The sequence below is a fragment of the Stegodyphus dumicola genome, chromosome X1 (genome assembly GCF_044657685.1).
Source record: "Stegodyphus dumicola isolate Sdum_Otavi_A_Nest chromosome X1, ASM4465768v1".
Classification (NCBI taxonomy): domain Eukaryota; kingdom Metazoa; phylum Arthropoda; class Arachnida; order Araneae; family Eresidae; genus Stegodyphus; species Stegodyphus dumicola.
The window spans coordinates 111,997,820-112,006,853 of record NC_140780.1 but is presented as its reverse complement, the minus strand read 5'-3'; the positions used below and the strand labels follow the sequence as shown (position 1 = coordinate 112,006,853).

The window sequence follows — 9,034 nt, the reverse complement described above, 5'->3', positions numbered from 1 at the left end:
ATTTTGATAAAATGTAGTGGCAAGAAGAGTAAAATGATGAACGTTCTAATGTAAATATTTTTGTTGTAAAAAGTTCTGTGCGAAAAACAAAATGACAAAGAATTCCAGGGGTCTTGTAAAATCATCAAGAAATGGAAAGGATTATTTATCAAATGTTAAATGTTTAAAATAAGGAACAAGGAAACAGGAAAAAAGTACAATAATTTCAAAATGGTGCGCAAACCCGAATAACAGTGATCTTTAGATATATTATGATTTAAGTATTTATTATTGTTCGAAAAGTTATTGAATATTGACTATTAAGAATGATAGCTTAAAGCACTAAAAAAGAAGTGAGGAAGGCTAAGAGCATCAGATACGAGACTGATAGCTAAAATGGAAAGAGAAATAGAATCCGATAATATTAAATTTGATTTATTAGAACATGACTTATCCATCTTAAATGAAAATGAAAACGATATATTAATGTGGTAATTCGCTCCTATAACTCGTCCGCCTTTTTCTAAATCTGGCAACAGCAACAGCAGCGAGATACTTCTTCAAGCTGCGTGAGTAAATGGACAGACTTGCATTCCGATGAAGTGAGAACGTGGCGTTGGATGGAGCTGAACCATGCCGCTCGAGAACATTGATTGATGAAGCGATTCTGTTTCATGATGAACTTTTTATCTTACTTCCTTTCACACTGTAAATACCACAATCATGTTTATTCTTTCATCATTAAATACCCTTAAAATGCTACTGCCTTCCTCTATTTTAATCCTAACCTCATCCTATATGGGGGCTCGGCCCCGCGAACTCTTTCGACTCCTTGAACTAAAATCTGTTCTTCTCTTCAGCTTTTTAAATCCCCTAGACTACCACCGAATATAACTATAAATGATGTACTACTGTGGAATAATATCGCAAGATTCCCGTTGCTGTGATTCGTCAGCACGTAAGTAGAGCTAATTTTATTTGATGAAGTAATGCTAATCAGGAAGTAATATTCTTTCAAGTTATTATCAATATTTAATGACGCCTTTTTATGAAATTTATTTGATGAAGCGAAAGGCATTTGATGTTGATGAAAATTCATTTTATTTTTGAATGATTATTACTTTGAAGAATTAACGGTGAAAATGTGCTTTAGGCCCCTGCTTGGCGATTTTTTGAAAATCGCCAGTAAAATATCAGAATACGTTGCATAAACAAAGTTGCGAAGGCGGAGCTATGTGACGTTCATAAATGGGTGGGACTAAGATTGTGACGTCACAATGTATTCTCTACAGATGTAGAAATAAGTATACTAAATTTTTTGTATTTCAAACTACTATAATACGGTAAGTGAATTGTAACAATTATTAAAACTGTAAACAACGTCGCAGTCTCTCATACAGGGTGAATATTTTTAAGCTTTAGTATTTACACAAATAAAAACAGATTTTTTAAAATTTTAATTTCATATTGCGGAACATTTTAACTTATCATCTTTACAAAATTACCTTATTGCTACGTAACGACACCATCTCTTACGTACTAGTAAGTAAACAATCTTCATTATTTTCTAAAAATTTTTAAGCTTTACATTAATAAAAAAGAAAAATATTTATGATTGGATATCAACATCATACACAGCTTTCATTTCCCTGTTTCTTAAGTTCCTAAACCACGTTTTATACTCTAGTATTAGAATTCTACACGTTAATACATTTAAAAAATCTAATTTCTCACAGTGATGTCGGGGGAAAACCTCCCTAAACCCGGTCTTTAAGAAAATTTACTCAGTTTTATCGGCCGTTTCCGGCGGATAAATCTTTATGATTGCCGCTAGAAAGGCACGATAATGTTCATCACTTAGTGAGTGGTTGTGCCATTTTCGCCACATATATTCCGCTAAATATGAATCAAATTCGTCATCTACGTGGTTTGTATTTCGACGTAAATGACGTTTGATTCCAGACCAGGTACCTTCTATGGAATTAGTGTGCGCACCCGACTCGGGATCACGGAAGTACAGACGGTGATTGACAGTCAGATGGCTATAACCTAAATTTTTTAGTCCACCATATGCCTTCCAGCAGTCCGAAACCACAGTTGATCCCGGAAACACCCATTCAACTATCACTCTCTCCAAACTCTCCTTTGATCTATTCTCAACCTCTCTAAAAAAAACATCTGTTCGTTCCTCTCTCTATACCACCAATTACCCAATGACCTGCCACGGGCTTTCCTCTTCCATACTTCATTTTCCCGAATTTGCTCTCATCCACTTCAACTATTACTCCTTCACCACCAATTGGAACACTATCATTTATCATAGTCGTCATACACACTTCTCTGCAAAATATAAACCAATCAACAACAGCATGTTCATACACTTTCACTTCTTGAATCACAGATTCATTTCCCATTTTCAAAAACCAACACCTTATACTCCTACAAACATCATGCGCATTCACTTTTCCTTGCTTTCTACATCGCCATTCAAATCCATCTATACTTCCCTTTCTCTCACAAAAACGCATATTTTCACCCCATTTCGAACAAACAAAAAAAGTAGCAATCAAACCAACTTTCATACACCATTCAATGACGGTACGTTTCCCTTGCACTTCCAATAAAGTAATAAATTTACATGTACAATCACTCACCTCTCTCAGCATCACAGATAAACGCATAGCGACTGTTATTTAACGAAATTTATGCAGAAAAATCTTAAAAACATACAGATAAAACCTCTCGATTGATAACTACCAAATAACATTCAAACGGCAACTGAATTAACTGCCCAAATTACGAAGTAAAAATTTCAAGAGAAATCGTCTGCTTGGAAATTCTTTTTAACTGCAAGTATATATTTTTGAAAACATAAATTATCGTCTGCTACTTGACAATTTGTCTTCGGACATTTACATTTGTGCTCTCTCCGAAGAAATTTATTCGTATCTAGTTATTAAAAAACGCTGTGAAAGCCATGGCTTTTCGATATCTAAAGCTAGGATAAGTAATATTGTCAACGATAGGAAATTAAAAAAAGACAACAAATATAATAAAATTAAAAAACAAAATAAAATCTGAAATTTAAGTTTAAAACACAAAATACCATTAGTTTCGCTTAAACGCTACGTGTAATTCACAACAAATGGGAGAGGTTTAAACCTCGTAGAAATTTACAACATAAACATCCCAGAATTGCACAAACTCGGCATCGCGCACAACGTCGGCATTGCGCATCACATTGGCTTTGCCCATGTGCACATCGATCTATTTTCACTTAAAAAAACATCCCAGAATTGCACAAACTCGGCATCCCATACAACCTCGGCATTGCGCACCACATTGGCTTTGCCCATGTGAACATCGGTCTATTTTCACTTAAAAAAACATCCCAGAATTGCACAAACTCGGCATCGCACACAACCTCGGCATTGCACACTACATTGGCTTTGCCCATGGGCTCATCGATCTATTTTCACTTAAAAAAACACCCCAGAATTGCACAAACTCGGCATCGCGCAACACATTGGCTTTGCCCATGTGCACATCGAGCTATTTTCACTTAAAAAAACATCCCAGAATTGCACAAACTCGGCATCGCGCAAAACCTCGGCATTGCGCACTACATTGGCTTTGCCCATGTGCACATCGATCTATTTTCACTTCAAAAAAATCCCGGAATTGCACAAACTCGGCATTGCGCACCACATTGGCTATGCCCATGTGCACATCGATCTATTTTCACTTAAAAAACATCCCAGAATTGCACAAACTCGGCATCGCGCACAACCTCGGCATTGCCCACCACATTGGCTTTGCCCATGTGCACATCGATCTATTTTCACTTAAAAAACATCCCAGAATTGCACAAACTCGGCATCGCACACAACCTCGGCATTGCGCACCACATTGGTTTTGCCCATGTGAACATCGGTCTATTTTCACTTAAAAAACATCCCAGAATTGCACAAACTCGGCATCCCACACAACCTCGGCATTGCACACTACATTGGTTTTGCCCATGGGCTCATCCATCTATTTTCACTTAAAAAAACATCCCAGAATTTTCACAAACTCGGCATCGCGCAACACATTGGCTTTGCCCATGTGCACATCGATCTATTTTCACTTAAAAAAACATCCCAGAATTGCACAAACTCGGCATCGCGCAAAACCTCGGCATTGCGCACTACAATGGCTTTGCCCATGTGCACATCGATCTATTTTCACTTCAAAAAAACATCCCAGAATTGTACATACTCGGCATCGCGCACAACGTCGGCATTGCGCACTGCATTGGCTTTGCCCATGTACATATCGATCTATTTTCATTAAAAAAAAAAAACATCAGAGAATAGCACAACGTCAGCTTTTCCAGTCTTCTAGGATTGAGCCAAAAAGAAATACAAAATATTAAAAATAAGCAACTTTAAAACGAACCATACAAGAAAAATTTTGTCACTTACCCTTTTCAAGGAAAATGTAAAGTCTTCTAGAAAGTTTTTATATATGAGTTTATCTCAGGGGGAAACCCTTTTGGATCCCTCCTCATCTTTAAATAAATTTACTAACGTTTTATACGCCGTTTCCGTAATATATGCAGAAAAAAGGCTAAAACCCACAGGGAAGGAAAACACTCGATTAAAAAAAAGAACCACCGCATAAGAATATTCAAACCGCAACAGAATTAACAAGAAAAAATAAAAATAAATAAATTTAAAAAAATGAAAGCTTTTAGATTTTACATTACGCCCAAAGGGGCGTTTTTTTTAGCGTTTTGTGTGTTACCTTTTTTTATCAAATATAATGTTCTTTACACTTAAACCATAAAATTCAGTTCAACAGCAATATCGCAATATAATTTTAAAATGAGCATATCTTTAGAATTTCCGATACACAGTTTTGCACTCTGCACGTAAAAATGTTTTTTTTCTCGCACTGTGTTGCCGTTGCTCGCTTTGAAATCTTTGAGTTTGCTAATCAAAAATTCGTTCAAGTTTTACAAAATAGCAATCAGATAATAAAAAAAATTCCAAAGTTTGGGCTTCCAGATACCCATATTAGGTTGGAAACGTATGTTATTCAAAACTTGATGGCTCTAGGTACCGTTGTTTTATCACAATGCGAGAAACATTTATGCAGATTTTTCAATATTTAATTTCTTTAAATATAACACAGGGCGATAACATTTAGTGGCAACAGAATAACAACACAGCTTCAAAACATCGGGTTAGCCATGTTGGCGCGTTTATTGCCCATTAAAAAACAATCGCCAAGCAGTGGGCTAAACCGCATTTTAACCGAATTAACACTTCCGTTTTCGAATTTGATGTTGATGATAATTAATTAAACAGTTTTGATGAAGTTTAATTGAATAAACTAAATGTATTTGATTTTGATGGAAATACATTACCGACTATTTAAAGAATCGTGATGTATTAAAAAAGTTACTTTGAAGAATTACTTTCGTTTTCGAATTTGGTGCATAAATTTCTTATTTCTTGTGATGCCTATATTTTACAAGGACTGTACAATATTATTTGAAGTTTATAATTTTGATACCACATCTTAACGTGAAATTATATTTTCCATTCTTAACCTAGTCTTATATGAAGATTTGTTTGAAGATATATTTTACTATTTGTTTGAATCATATGTTTACAATTCATTTATGATTTTTGAGTGTTTTAACATCATAGTTATTGTGTAATATACTAAGAAGAATTAATATTATTGTGAAGAATAAGAAAAATTAAGAATATATTTTGGTATACTAATTTCTGAAACCAGATAAATAATATTTGATGAAATCGAAACATACATATTTTGTGGAATTTCATATTTGGTTAAAACAAAACTGATAAATAATGGCTACACTTAAGGATTATCCCAACATTGCACAGTCATTAAAAGAATCGTGCTAGGTTACGCAATTTTTCTGGTTTTCCCAAACCAGTTAACTTTGAAGATACGAAACAAAAAATTATCAAAGAATTTTCTCTCGCGGAATTAATTGCCATATGTAACTTACTGTATTTAGAATTTTCCACCGATATTGAAAACTGTGTTATCAATATTCTTACGAATCTAGCTGATGTATCGTTATTAAAATCAGATTCCGCTAACTACAGCGACCTTGAAGAAGACGCTTTCGTGCAAAGTTCACCCTCGACGCATAGCGTCGCCCAAACGAACATTAATCACGCTCCAGATGAATCGTTATGTAGACAAATGCAGGCAAAAATCTCTCTTGAAAGCGCGCCTGGAAATTTATTGCTTTCACAAACACAGACTGTTCCGTTTCAATGTTTTGGCTTAAAGGACATTGTTGACTTTATCAAACCTTTTTCCTCTCGGGATAATTACAGCGTCGAAACTTTTATTTCAGACACTGATGACATTTTTAATCTCTATGAAATCACGAATCCTGTACACCAAGTAATTTTTGTTAAAAAATGTCTTACAGGTCCAGCTTTAACTTTAATAAGATCAATTCGTGGAATTACTAATTGGGAACAATTAAAACACCATTTATTAGATGAATTTTCGGAAAAAATTAATAGCCTTCAATTACATAAAATAATGGAATCTCGTCACATGAAAACATCTGAAACCTTACAACAATATTTTTTAGCTATGAGCGACCTCGCATACAAAGGTTCTATGGATGATTCTTCTTTGATTGAGTATGTGATACATGGTATTCCTGATTCATCAAACAACAAAATAATTTTATACGGTTGTAAATCCATTCCTGAATTTAAAGAAAAACTGAAGATTTATGAAAAACTCTAACAATTCAAAAAGTTTGAAGCAAAATACTCCAAAGAAATTTACAAATTCCATTTCCTTTGTTAAAATTGATAATAAACGTACATCAAATACACAGCCAGTATGTTATTCTTATGGTTTAAAAGGTGACAAAAGCAATACTTGTCCTAATAAATCTAATGGCAAATTCTGTTATGGCTGCCAAAATTATGGTCATGTTCATTCCAATTGTCCCAAACGTTCTGGTAGTTCTACCACGGAATCTGCTCCTACTTGTTCTACATCTGATAGTACTGTAAATGCAATTTCTGCTCAACATTTTTCTAAACATCCGATGCATGTTGATATTCAACTTAAAGGAACTCAGTTAACTGCTTTCTATGACACTGGATCACAAGCAACGCTAATTAATGAGCAAGCATACCGCAAAATTGGTTCTCAATTTTGCTATTACATCCTTCACTATTACATCCTTCCAGAATTACATTCTCAGGACTTGGCCGAGACACAGTTCAAAGTATTGGATTCTTTCAGGACTACATTCAAATTGAAAACACTATTTTACCTGCTAAAATCCATGTACTAAAAAACTATATGATTCCTCTTAATGCCATTATAGGAATAGACTTTTTGCAACAAACTCGATTTACATTTGATAAAGATGGTATTCATTTATGCAACAATAATAATGATCAAATTTTTGTTAATGTTACTCATGATCACACATTTCCACCTGATCTTTCACACATCTCAAAATCGGAAATTTTCCAAGAAGTTCAACATATCATTACTCCTCACAACCCACACGAAGTTAACACTGCTATGAAAGATTTTCAGAAAATAACAGAAAGTGAAAATCAGTTGAAGAAAACAAGTATGGAAAATGACGATGCTGCACATGACGATTTGGAATTGGATTTAGATGATGACACTTTGGATTTGGATGATCACGATGACAAAGATGATGCTGATACCAATCATGGAGCTCATGACGATGATGTTGATGAAGATGGTGATGAAGCAGACAACGACATGGATCAAGATCATGATATTGATGATGACGAAAATCATAACGCTAATAGTGCTGATGATGATGATGGCACTCATGAAGCTAATGAAGAGGATGATAATGACGTTGCTGTTGTTGATGAAGATCATGTCAATGAAGATGTTGATGACAACGACGATGATGATGATGACAGTCATGAAGCTAATGATGATGATGATGTCGATAATGATCCAAGCGTACAGAATACTGAAGAAACTGTGAAAAATCTACTGAATCAGTTTGAACAAGCATGTGCTGATCAAGCAAACCAGAAAACACCTACTAAAAGTGCAGAAATTCCCAACGAACATAAAACTAATCTAAGGAAACAACTTGTCTCTGACATTCCAGTTGAAGCTTTTGAGGCAAAAAAAATGCTGAAATATTTGGAAGAACAATTTCTGTTTCATATACTTTATCCGCTTCACACCCAAAGATAGGCAAGAAGAGAGCCTGGAAGTATAAACGAAGAAAATTTCAACGAACTTCAAAGACATTGCTGACACAGCAAGATGATGAAAAGGCTGCATTATACACTGAAGCTCAATGGAACCTCCTCCGTGTACAGCAAGCACATATACGACAGTATAAGAAACGTCGCACACCTCCCTGCAAATACAAACTTGGACACCAAATGCCAATCCAGCCTGAACTGAAACTTCCACTTGGACTGAATCTTCGACTTGAACTGAAACCTGGACTTAAACTTCATCCCAAATTCTTCGGTCTTTATGAGACAGTTCATCCCTCTGATTATTACGAAGTACGAAAGATACGCCATGAAGGAACCATCATGATATCAACCTGTGATGATAAGATGAACTCGTGGTGCACAAAGCTAACATTCACCACCTGGACATTGATTTTTTTTCACTTTCTCTGCTTTTTTTTTTTTTTTTCTTTCTTTCTTTCTTTTCAGATCAACCCCCAGGCGAGAACGCCCCGCAAGGCAGAATGGCCGTGTGGTAATTCGCTCCTATAACTCGTCCGCCTTTTCCTAAATCTGGCAACAGCAACAGCAGCGAGATACTTCTTCAAGCTCCGTGAGGAAATGGACAGACTTGCATTCCGATGATGTGAGAACGTGGCGTTGGATGGAGCTGAACCATGCCGCTCGAGAACATTGATTGATGAAGCGATTCTGTTTCATGATGAACTTTTTATCTTACTTCCTTTCACACTGTAAATACCACAATCATGTTTATTCTTTCATCATTAAATACCCTTAAAATGCTA

At 35.3% G+C, this 9,034-nt stretch overlaps 1 long non-coding RNA gene across 2 annotated transcripts; it reads left to right on the top strand.

The window, feature by feature from the left end:
• Positions 1 to 396: 396 nt before the first annotated feature.
• LOC146993241 (uncharacterized) lies at positions 397 to 9,034 on the top strand. Of its 2 annotated transcripts, XR_015038343.1 has the most exons (3): positions 397 to 687; positions 840 to 937; positions 8,718 to 9,034. It is a non-coding gene; the product is annotated as an uncharacterized LOC146993241 (long non-coding RNA). The 2 variants fall into 2 exon arrangements; XR_015038342.1 differs by having other exon boundaries at positions 397 to 937.